This window comes from Oncorhynchus kisutch, linkage group LG6 (assembly GCF_002021735.2).
Source record: "Oncorhynchus kisutch isolate 150728-3 linkage group LG6, Okis_V2, whole genome shotgun sequence".
NCBI lineage: Eukaryota > Metazoa > Chordata > Actinopteri > Salmoniformes > Salmonidae > Oncorhynchus > Oncorhynchus kisutch.
Genome location: NC_034179.2, coordinates 38910135 through 38922928, shown reverse-complemented (window position 1 = coordinate 38922928; position 12794 = coordinate 38910135).

Below are 12794 nucleotides of genomic sequence, written 5' to 3'. Positions count from 1 at the left end.
CCAATAACAGCTAGTTTTCAGTTTTCCCCTCCCCACTCAGACCACTTCTTGATAGTCCTAGCAAAAGTCTTGCTTGAGAAACCGGTCTTTGCTAAGAAGGTATTATTATTTTTACCTTTTTAATTGAAAAAAATAACAGTAAGATACTTAGTTGTTACCAAGAAATTATTTGATAAAAACGGCTGCATAATTCCCTGTTTCTTCTAAGTAACATTTGAAACAAACTTTGTCACCACACCTTGATATTTAATTTTCAGCATTGCAGAAACAATTTTATTTTTGTAAACTTAAGTTTACAGTTTTGACATAGAAAATAAAGACAAATGGCATGGACAAAATTATAAGCACTAAGGAGCTACTACTTCGTTGCAGTTTCAAGTTTTATTTGTCACATGCACAAGTACAGTGAAATGCTTAACTTGCCAACAATGCAGTATTCAAAATAGTATAACTAGAAAAGTAAAACAGGAGATTGTATGCTATATAGTGTGCAGGGATGCTGGAGTAGATGAGGTAGATATAGTGCCTTCAAAAAGTATTCATATCCCTTGATTTATTCCACACTTTGTGTTGTGTTAAAGCCTGAATTCAAAATTGATTACATTGTTTTTTTTCTCACCCATTTACACACAATACCCCCATAATGACAGTGAAAACATGTTTTCAGCAATTTTAGCAAATATATTGAAAATGAAATACAAAAATATCTCATTTAGATAAGTATTCACAGTCCTGTGTCAATACAGGTTAGAATCACCTTTGGCAGCGATTGCAACTGTGAGTCTTTCTGGGTAAGTCTCTAAGAGCTTTGCACACCTGGATTACGCAATAATTGCCCATTATTATTTTCACAATTATTCAAGCTCTGTCAAATTGATTGTTGATCATTGCTAGACAACAATTTTCAAATCTTGCCATAGATTTTCAAGCAGATTTAAGTCAAAACTGTAACTTGGCCTCTCAGCACTCAACATTCACTGTCCTCTTGGTAAGCAACTCCCGTGTAGATGTGGCAATGTGTTTTAGGTTGTTGTCCTGCTGAAGGTGAATTAATCTCCCAGTGTCAGGTGGTAAGCACACTGAACCAGGTTTTCCTCTAGGATTTTGCCTGTGCTTAGCTCCATTCCGTTTTCTTTTTTATTTGGAAAACTCCCCAGTCCTTAACCATTACAAGCATACCCATAACATGATGCAGCCACCACTATGCTTGAAAATATGGAGAGTGGTATTCAGTAATGTGTTGTATTGGATTTACCCCAAACATAACACAGGACAAAAAGTGAATTGCTTTGCAACATTTTTTGCAGTAATACTTTAGTGCCTTGTTGCAAACAGGAATATTTTTCTACTTTACAGGCTTCCTTCTTTCACTCTGTCAATCAGGATAATATTGTGGAGTAACAACAATGCTGGTTTTGGTTCTGCCCACTCTAATGCTGTCTGGTTAGAACATGATGTTGAGGCCCATCACTGTACTCTTGATGGTCACCACCACACGCACGCACGCACAAGTGTACACACACACACACCTGTTTCCATTTTAAGATGTTTTATATGATTGTGTAACGATCTGGGCGTAGTGGGTGCAGAGTCAGGCGCAGGAGGCATAAAGTTCAGGATAGCGTTTATTACGCACAGGGAAAAAAATCGCCCTCGCCAAGAATACCGGGCACACAATAACAAATGCCCAACACAAATACGTACTGCCACACAGTAACACAGTGGGAAAAATAGTTAAACCAGCACAAAGAGCAGGCGGGCCTACCGGCTTAAATAGCCCAACTAATCAACCTCAACAAGGAACAGTTGAAACTAAACAGACAAAACAAACAGAAAAGGGAAAAGGGATCGGTGGCAGCTAGTAGGCCGGTGACGACAACTGAGGAGCGCCACCTGAAGTGACAGATTGTCTGGTTCTAAAAGGGAAACAATACAATCATTCATATGCATTAGAAAATACTAAGATAAATATACACATGCAAGTAATACAAAACATTGCAAATAGAATAGTAATGAGTAGGCTTGTTGCACTCAATAAACACACTTGTAGCAATTAATAACAATACTAGACAAAGTAGCATGCACAGGTACAAACAGTAGAGCTAGCATGAGCCGGGAGCTAGCAAACAACACTGCAACTTCTTACTTGCAAAAGTATCCACAAAGTTACACTGCACGATAAGGTAACCATAACTCACTACTATTACACCCCCTATTAGCACAATAACATTCCCAACACTCACTTGTCAATTGATGCACAACAGTTCAATTAGGAAACAGCATGTCCAAATGTCTGTCAGCAACACAACCATTGCTTCTTCTCTGGATGACAGATGCCATGCATTAACATGAAGTGATAGGAGGCGGTGCCCTAGAGTGCCTCGAAGCACCCTGATTGGTTTGAATGAGTGGATGGTTGATGGGTGACTGACAGGTAGGAATGGAGGAGGAATGTGGAACACCGGCCACAACTGTCATTGGCACTTGCTTCTGGGGTTGGTGACTCTCTCACCACTCTCTCACCACACCTGGGCGAGACTCATCAGGAATCTGGGGGCAGGGGCCAGCTGGGCCCCAGAGACGAGGTCAGGTGGTTCCCCAGGTGCAAGGGCCGGAGGGTCTTCCAGTGCAGGAGGTGTCACCAAGGGTCAGCGAACGGTTGGTCAGGGGGTCTGAGGGCCTAGCAGGGCAGGAACTTCAGGGCCTGATAGGGCAGGGGACTTGGAACTTTCTACTAAGACTGAGGACTGCAAGCCAGGTATGGACCAGGAGGCTGCAAACCTAGCTGAGCAGGGAACTTACAGCCTAGCGCTAGTATAGGCAACTGGTCACTGGCTAAGGATGGGGGCTGCGAACTGGCTAGTGGTAGGGACTGCACACCTAGAGGAGCAGATACCTCAGAGTCTAGCGGGACAGGTGACCCAGGGCCTAAAACTAGGGCAGGAGGTTTGGCGTGCAGCACTGAGGGAGCTGATTGCTTGCCTTCTGAGGCTTGGGGCTGCGGACCAACTGAGGGCAAAGGCTAGTGGAGAACCTACTGTACAGTCTTGTGGAACAGTAGGACTGACTGAGAATGAGGGCCGACTACAACTGGATACAGCAAAACTAGAATGGCTGAACTCTGGTGAACTCTGACCCGACCAGGAGGGAAGGCAAATCTGACCCTACCAGGAGGGAAGGGAACTCTACCCCTACCAGGAAAAAAGGGAACTCAACCCCTACCAGGAATAAAGGGAACTCTGACCCTACCGTGGAGGTACGGAACTGGACAGCTACTGTAGGTCAGGGGGGACATCAGGGGTGACTTCTGGTAGGTCACCCGGGGGGAGATCTGGTTGGTCCCCTGAGGTGAAGTCTGCAAGGTCTGGAGTTAGCAGGACCATTTGGGCTAGAACTAGCAACGTACTGTTAGGCGGGGGCTGGAGAGGCCTCAATGTCCTGGCTGCACTTGACATCTACCGTAGCTGCAGGCTGTGGCTCCATCATAGGAGCAGGTGAAGAATCAACCGCTGGCTTGGGATCCGGGCCAGGAGGGGGAGAGGCAGGTGGAGGCTTTGTGGTTGAAGGTTCCAGGATAGCAGACAGTCAAACCTCGGGCACCCGAGTGTCTGCATCGACTAGCAGGGGATCCCCAATGGGAGGAGAAGACGACTCTGCAAAGGTAACCAAAATGGTCCCCATGGCGGCGGGTGGCTGTGGCTCCACGATTGAAGTGGGAGCCTCCATAACTATGGCTAGTCGAGGCTCTTCCTGAGGGGGGTGCAGACCTTGGCGTGGTGGACTGTGCACTCTGGAGTTGCCTTCATCTGCTGGGGAGCTAAAGCGGACCCGGCTCTCCTCTGCCTCTGGCCGTGGGGAGCCTAGAGGGATGTCAATCTGGAGAGCATCTGGGCCACCTCGAGGGGAGGTGTCATTCCCGTTGCTCTGGTAGATGCCACGTCAACGGTCCCGTGGAGCTGGCGAATAATCTCACCAGGGAGGCCTCGAGCAGTGTCTCTCAGGGGAGTAACCTGGCCCACTCAGGTAGTATCGGCAGTGGTTGCGCTCCCGTGGCGGTGCTGATGACTCTAGCCATAGGGTGACAGTCAGGATAGTAGTGACCATAACGGTGCTCTTGCGGCAGTGACTCAAGCCGGGAGTGTACGCCCTCCTGATCTCTTCCCTCTCATAGAGCAGCTCCTCGTAGTCCCTCTGCAGCTCAGTCCCTATGTAGGTGTCATAACCAGCCATAAAATAATGCAATATATGTCACAACAGGTGTAAATATATGGGTTATGACCATATTATGACAGGTTATGACTGTGTCATAACGTGTTATGATAGTGGATGTCAAGTAAAGTTCTACCAATGTTTTATATGATTGTGTGGTGCTAAAAGGGAAACAATACAGTCATTCGTATCCATTAGAACAGTGGTTGCCAACCGGTCGATCAAAATCAACTGTTTGATCTTCAAGGCATTCCTAGTCAATCACCAAACATTTCTGTAGAAAGCAGATAAGGCCTTGTGCTCCTTTTTTAAATGATTTGTGCTGTGCTGTTGTTGGTAGTTAGACTTGATTCAGAAGCACTGTGCACAGGGTAAGCAAAGCATTCCCATTTTTAACCATTTTAATTTGTCTGAAAATACAAACTCCGCCTACCCGCCAGACCGGGAGATCTGTGGCTAAATCGAGTGCGCCTGCTGCGCTAGCCAATCGGATAGCTCAAAACACTGTGCCTATAGCGCTTCCACGACCACGGCCAAAGCAAAGTTTGCTACTAGCCTATGTAAGATTGAATCACTTTTAAAACCATGACCACAGAGAGACTACACCAAAGAGCTGCTCTTTATGAGTGAGATTAAGTTTTTAAGTTTTAATTCAGCACTGTCAACATATTACAAAACATAAAATGTGCTTCTCCTTACTCTCCTTACTTACTGCAATGAATGAGAAGCAGAGTATATTGATAGCCCTGAGCGTAGCGATTTAAGCATGAGAATCGTGGTGGGGCAAACAACCATTTTTGGGGAGGGATGCATGCCAGCAAAGCCACTACACAACACAACACAACACTAAACAATACACTAATTGCATTGTCCCAACAACAGAGTCGCAACAGCAGTCCCAAAACCGTACCACTGCTATACCTGGCTATCAGCAGAGCCTTGTCTGTCAGCGAAACAGCCTCATTAACTGCCTTTTAAGAAAACATAGCTGATATACCTGACTTGCTTAAACGGTAGTTTCTACTGACAATTGAGATGTGCAAACAATGTCATAAGGGAACGACAAACGGATAAGAGGCAATCCGTAATTTCGATTAAGATATTTGTTCAGCACTTTTGAAATGTACAGCAACAGAATTCAGAAATTGGGCCGTTCTTACAGTAATCTCCCTGTACACCAAGTCAGAACCGTATAATAAATAAAGGGGGCATAAAAGCAGACAATAAAAGCTCTCTGTGTGGTTGTTTTTGTCGCACTGCTTTGCTTTATCTTGGCCAGGTCGCAGTTGTAAATGAGAACTTGTTCTCAACTGGCCTACCTGGTTAAATAAAGGTGAAATAAAAAAATTTGATTACAATATTCAATAATTACATTTTTCTAAAACAGGTTATAGGCTACATGTGCAACACCAAGTCAGAACAGTAGGCGAAGTTAAGAGTGAAAAATAGACCAAATTATTTGGCTGAGGCACATGGGTTACTAACAGCTTACTACACAACCTACGCTTAGTATTGCTTTCTTAGATACAGTATACAGTGCCTTGCAAAAGTATTCATCCCCTTGGAGTTTTTCGTATTTTGTTGCATTACAACCTGTAATTTAAATTGATTCTTATTTAGATTTCATGTAATGGACATACACAAAAATAGGCCAAATTGGTGGTGAAATGAAAAAAAAAAACTTGTTTCAAATAAAAAATATTAAATACGGAAAAGTGATGTGTGCTTATGTATTCACCCCCTTTGCTATGAAGTCCCTAAATAAGATCTGGTGCAACCAATTACCTTCAGAAGTCACATAGTTCGTTAGATTGCACACAGATGGACTTTATTTAAGTGTCACATGATCTCAGTATATATACACCTGTTCTGAACGGCCCCAGAGTCTTCAACATCACTAAGCAAGGGGCACCACCAAGCAAGCCACACCATGAAGACCAAGGAGCTCTCCAAACAGGTCAGCGACAAAGTTGTGGAGAAGTACAGATCAGGGTTGGGTTTAAAAACAGATCATTAACTTTGAACATCCCATGGAGCACCATTAAATCCATTATTAAAAAATTGAAAGAATATGGCAACAAACCTGCCAAGAGAGGGCCGCCCACCAAAACTCCCGGACCAGGCAATGAGGGTATTAATCAGAGAGGAAACAACGAGACCAAAGATAACCCTGAAGGAACTGCAAAGCTCCACAGCGAAGATTGGAGTATCTGTCCATGGGACCACTTTAAGCCGTACACTCCACGAAGTTGGGCTTTACGGAAGAGTGGCCTTAAAAAAAGTAATTTCTTAAAGATAAAAATAAGCAAACATGTTTGGTGTGCGACAAAAGGCATGTGGGAGACTCCCCAAACATATTTCACTCTTTCAGAGATTTGAGACTGGGATGGAGGTTCACCTTCCAGCAGGACAATGACCCGAAACATACTTCTAAAGCAACACTAGAGTGGTTTCAAGGTAAACATTTAAATGTCTTGGAAAGGCCTAGTCAAAGCCCAGACCTCAATCTAATTGAGAATCTGTGGTATGACTTAAAGATTGCTGTACATAAGCTTAACCCATCCAATTTGAAGGAGCTGGAGCAGTTGCCTGGAAGAATGGGCAAATATCCCAGTGGCTAGATGTGCCAAGCTTATAGAGACATACCCCAAGAGACTTGCAGCTGTAATTGCTGCAAAAGGTGTCTCTACAAAGTATTGACTTTGGGGGGGGTGAATAGTTTTGCATGCTCAAGTTTTCTGTTTTTTTGTGTTATTTCTTGTTTGTTTCACAAAAAAAAGATTTAGCATTATCGAAGTGGTTGGCATGTTGTGTAAATCAAATGATACAACCAAAAAATAAATTTTAATTCCATTTTGTAAGGCAACAAAATAGGAAAAATGCCAAGGGGGGTGAATACTTTTGCAAGCCACTGTACATATCTCCAAGGCATATTACATAATTTATGTAGCAGCATACAAGACATTTTTGCATTCACCTTGTTGCGCTGTGCTCAAATGAACAGGAAGGTGGCGCGGCGGTCCTTCGTGGGCAAATTATGTCATCAAACTTTGTCATCAAAGTCTGGCATTCTTTGGATTTATGGTGCTTTCAAGACAACTGAGAATCCTGATAAAAACAAGGTACTATCATGATGAAGTCTTAAGATCTATAAAGAGATCCTTACAATTCCTAGTTGGATGACCGTTCAAAACGTATTTTCCCAGTCCGAGCTCGTTTTTCCCGAGTTCCCAGCTGTCTTGAACTCACTGAAGCCAGATATCCCAGTTCCGAGTAAACAGTTGTTTTGAGTGAGGAAGAAATCTTGCTGGATTGACAGCGTGGCCAATGTTGAATGTTTTTGACTTTAAGTTGGAAACACCAAAATTGGGATGACACACCCACTCCACTGAATAGCAGGCTAGTGATGCAATGCTTGCAGTTAGCAAATTATTACTTCCAAAACACTCATTGTAGAATTTGCGATTTCCAATACGTTTAATCTATCATTTCTCTTTATTATTTGTCTTCAGATGACAAGGATTACAAAGGATTTGTCAGTAGATTGTCGACTTGATTCATGATGACTGCTAGCTAAGATTTTGAAAGTATGATGTTGACATGATCAGTCCAATCAAAGCTACTGTATATATAAAACCTTGAGCCTTCTTGGATGGGGACTTCTAATGTAACTTCATGTCAGCACCCAAGGGGCTTGAATTTCCGAGCTCTACCCTTAGATTTGGCAGGGACGTAGTGTCCTCATGAGTTACAGAACAATGAGCCAATCACGGCAAAACTAGAGAACATTACCAACCCCTATGCTCCGTTTTCTCCACTGGCTACCCCACCACCACAGAAAGCACTGAGCTAGGCTGAAACACCTGCATTTTGGAGCTGCCTTACTCAAGATAGCAAAAAATAGACCATGTTTATATGGAGGCTTTATTAAGTCTATGATATGTGATATGTGTATTAATTAAATAAAATGCAAAACAGGAAAGCCCCCCCCCAGTTTAGTTTTATTTATGCAAATTTTTTGGGTGCAAAAAATGTGGGGCATGCCCTGAATGACGGGTCACCACTGGCCCTGCGTTATTATTATTAGTAGCTTGTTATGTTTATTTTAATATTGAGGTATATTTCACTTTCTCTGGTCATAGGAACACCATGAATTTGTGCATGAGGCAGATGTGGTGCGACGCAAGTTTCTCCATCAGGTGGAAGACGGTGTACCCTCTCTAGTCAGTCTCACCGGAGGAAAGGAAGGAGAGAGTAGGGACCTTGAGAGTCTGACCCTCTGCCTCTCTCTCCTTCCCTGCGCTGAGACTAATTCCTTATTCAAGACAACTGGGAAAGAGAGAAAAAAAACAAGATCCGAGCAGTCATCCAACTCGGAATTCCAATAAGGAAACTTGGGTATCTTTCTAGAGCTCCGACTTTACGACCTGAAGATCACTGATGCCCTAATTTGACCTAGTTTTTTTCCTGAGTTCCCAGTTGTCTTGAAAGCACCATTCCCATCTGATGCATGTATCATAAGTCCAGTAAAATAAATAAGCACATTATTTCAATTTATGCTCTGTAGTGACTCGCAAGTGCTAGCTAAACCAACTGATATTGGCAAGCTATGATAAGGTATTAGGCCTACTGCACAAACCTCATTCCTACAGAACTGGTTTTATTAGGTTAATGTTACATTTAAAAATATTTAAAAAATCTAAGCGGTAGATCTCGGATTGCTTTTTGACTGCGAAAGTGATCTTGACCACTGCATTAGAAGATACTAAGATACATATACAAAGCATTGCTAATAAAAGACTAATGAGTAGGCTAGTCGCACACAATAAACACACTGGTAGCAATGAATAACAATACTAGACAAAGTAGTATGCACAGGTAGTGCTGTTGTGGTGACCATATTACCGCCACACCAGCAGTCAAAAATGTGCACTCTGGACATGCGTTGGTAGAACCCAACTCACTAACGACCATCAGGTCATTAATGGGCTTTTACTCAGTGCTCTATTCTCCCTCTAACCACTCTGACATCACTGCAAATGCAATCTAAAATCACATCAAACACTTTACATCAGAACAGTATTATGCTTTTAAAACTCACCTTTAGGCTCCATTTTTTGTCCTACTGTGATGATCAATTTTGGGGCGGCAGGTAGCCTAGTGGCTAGAGCGTTGGGCTAGTAACCGAAAGGTTGCTAGATCGACTACCCAAGATGACAAGGTAAAAATATGTCGTTCTGCCCCTGAACAATGCGGTCAACCCACTGTTCCCCGGTAGGCCGTCATTGTAAATAAGAATTTGTTCTTATTTGACTTGCCTCGTTAAATAAAAGTTTTAAAAATCAATTTGAAGAAAGAACTTCAACCCCAGGTTGAAATTGAGTGGAATACATGGTTGTTGTGGATGTTTTTTCAAAGCTAAACACAACGAAATGGACAGCACTTTCTAAGGTGATGATTACTTGAAGGCATTTAAGACGTTGCATCTAGAACACCCATACTCATATTTGAGCTTATACACATTTGCCTATAAATGAGCCCAAGCCCGAAAAACAAAAATGATTGTGTTGTTTGACAATATATAGCCAATACCTAGCCTAATAGCAACCCCCCCCCCAAAAAAAATGAAACAAATTCTAGTAATCGCCTTTGAGTGTGGACTGTATTATTATGCATTCTGGGTGGACTGGTTACCTTATGCTACGCTCCAAACGGTCAATTCACGAGTCTGGGAGGGAACATACAGGCCTAGGCGAAACTGTTGGTTTATTGATTGTGCAGGGTGTCTTACAGAGTTTGCCTACAATTACAGTGAATTTGTATTTGATTTTGAATAGCTTAGTAAGATACATTTTTTTACCATAGTTAATAGGCTGAATCATTACCTTTAACTACAGAATATCTCACCATCCTGTGTTTCCATGTCCTCCTCTCTCTCCTTCATTCCTTTCTCGAGAAAGCAGAGATAGGGGCTGTCAACAGTTTAATTAAATATGTTTCAGTGTAAAATCATGTTACTACCGATGTCCCCTGATTTAACTTGGTTTCCCAAATGAAGCACTGGGTAGCTGCAGAAACATTGTTAGAGAGCCCATGGCATACAGAGTTTTGGGGGAATATCACCTGTTGTGTAGCTAGAGGCTGTATGCTCCTCAAACAGTGGTACATGAAGTGAAATAAGTCTTCTTATAAGCCCAGACATTTCTACAGTATATGCAATCGCGCGTGAAAGCAGAGTTTTGATGGTTGCCACTAAAAAAAGGAGAATCCCAGCTGCTACTATATTTAGGCCTATTTCTTTAGGCCTATTTCTCAGCTGCTCTTCTATAAAACCGTAGTAGCCTACCTTGCATGATTTAAACTGCGGGAAAGCGGGTCTCCATTCGCTATTGGAGTGCATAAGGATGACATGTCTTTTTTCCCCTGCCCTTGTTCCTACCCATTTGATAATGGGCCATTCTAAATCGATATACATTTGATATATTAGTGAAGACAAGATTCAATTGAGAATAGTCTGATCGGTGAAAATATGATAACTTGATTAGAGAACAGGGTGTGCAGCTGGAGGTAAGGAGCAGACCGCAAGCTTATTTTGCAACTTTTTCAAATAGTCAATAGCCTATGTGTCAAGGATCCCTTTGGAACTTTCATTACGCACACATGGCCCCTATTCCCAGTGATTAGTAATTGTATAAGTGTGTCCTTGGTTTACCATTGTCCTGTTGCTTACTGTTACAATGTCCTGTCGATTATTGTTACAATGTCCTGTTCGATTATTGTTCCCATGTCCATTGGTGCGTGTGAGTACCTGTGCTGTGAGTTTTCGTGCCATTGTGGATTGCGCAGATGATTACGGGTCTCGTCCCGTGTGTTAATCATTGTGCGCTTGTGTTATTTATTCAAGGTACTCCTTGCTCTTTTGTTTGGGTTTCAACCCTGTATTTTGTATAGTGTTTGTTTGGTCTTTGTCCCCGTGCCTTTACACGGCATGCCGTAATTTGGGCAAAATAAAAAACCCTACTACGCATTCCTGCGCCTGTCTCTCAACATTCTAAGGTTTGTATCATTCAACCCTAAATTAGACAAATAACTCTAATGATCACTTTTACGCTCAACATAGCCACTTTCTTTCAGTTAAATTATATTATTCTTACAATAAAATCATATAATATAAAATAAGGGCACTTTTAAGCATATCTTGTATGCTAAATGAACTAGGTTACAGCCTATGGCATGGCGCATAGCTGGATAACATAGAGTACGCCAATTCATATTAAATTCTCATGAGAAAACATGTTTAGGTTAATTAACGGTCAATTACCTTGAGACAGGCAGTCATTTGCATGACAATAACCTGCTGACAAAATGTCATGACAGCCACAGCCATTAGCACACTAATAGTTTCTCATAGTCTCCTGTAATCTCTTATTCCAGTGGTGTACTAGTTGCATTGTTGAATATGCTTCAAACATGATTTAATACCATGTTCATAGAAAACTGTTACAATAAATATTTCACAGTTGAAACACACTAAACACTGTCTCATATTGTCTCCTGTATCTCGCATAATGGTGCTGTACTAATGGGGCATTAGCTGAGAGCTAGCAAACAACACTGCAACTTCTTACTTGCAAACGTTTACACAGTTACACTGCATGATAAGTTAACTGTAACTCACTACTATTGCACCCCCTATTAGCACAATAACATTCGTCATTTGACCATCAGGTATTCCAAGACAGGTGAAAAATAGGTTGAGACTTCCACTTCCACTCCACTGAGTCTGTACACCATTTGTTTTGATGAAGAGTAATACCCCTCCCCCTTTGGACTTCCCTGAATCCAATGTCCTGTCCCTCTTATTGAATGGAGAATCTGTTGAGTTGGCTAGCCATGGGCGGTATCTTGTCCGAAAGTCCCAAATCCGTGATCAGAGGTCATCCATCTTATTATCAAGTGACTGGTCAATAGCATGGAGGGAAGTGGTGGACTGTTTTCCCTTGGCCTAGTCTCACCTCTTTTTCGCCACGGTTTCCTCATGGTTAGCCTGAAGATTGGGTCGGAGGAACACAAAGAGCCCTGGGCAGTTGAGTTGAAATTTGTTGGGTCAGAGCTTGGGTCAGAGCTCACAAGACGGCAACCATACAGTATTGCGCCATCTTGACTCATTCTTTGGTCAAGATAAAAACACTTATTGTAGCCATCAATGAGCTTGCTACACCTTTCTACTGGTAATTTCGCCCACTTTGCAGCAGCAAACTGCAAAAAAATGCCAATATCTGAGTGTTGCCCTCCTCCAACTCCTGTTTTCAGATCTCGTCTTAGGTTTTGGATGTAATTCGGATCTGGACTCTTCGCTGGCCCCTCCAGAACAGTACACCATCTCTTCTTGAACTAATCCTGGGTGCTTTCGTTGTGTGTTTGGGGACGTTGTCCTGATGGAAGGCCCATAACCTTCAATGGGGACCCAGTTTTTGAACACTCGGTTAAACATTGGACTTCAAAACACCTGATAATCTGCTGATTTCATGAAGCCTTGCACACTTTCTAGGCCCCCAGTGCCAGAGACAGCATAGCAAACTCAC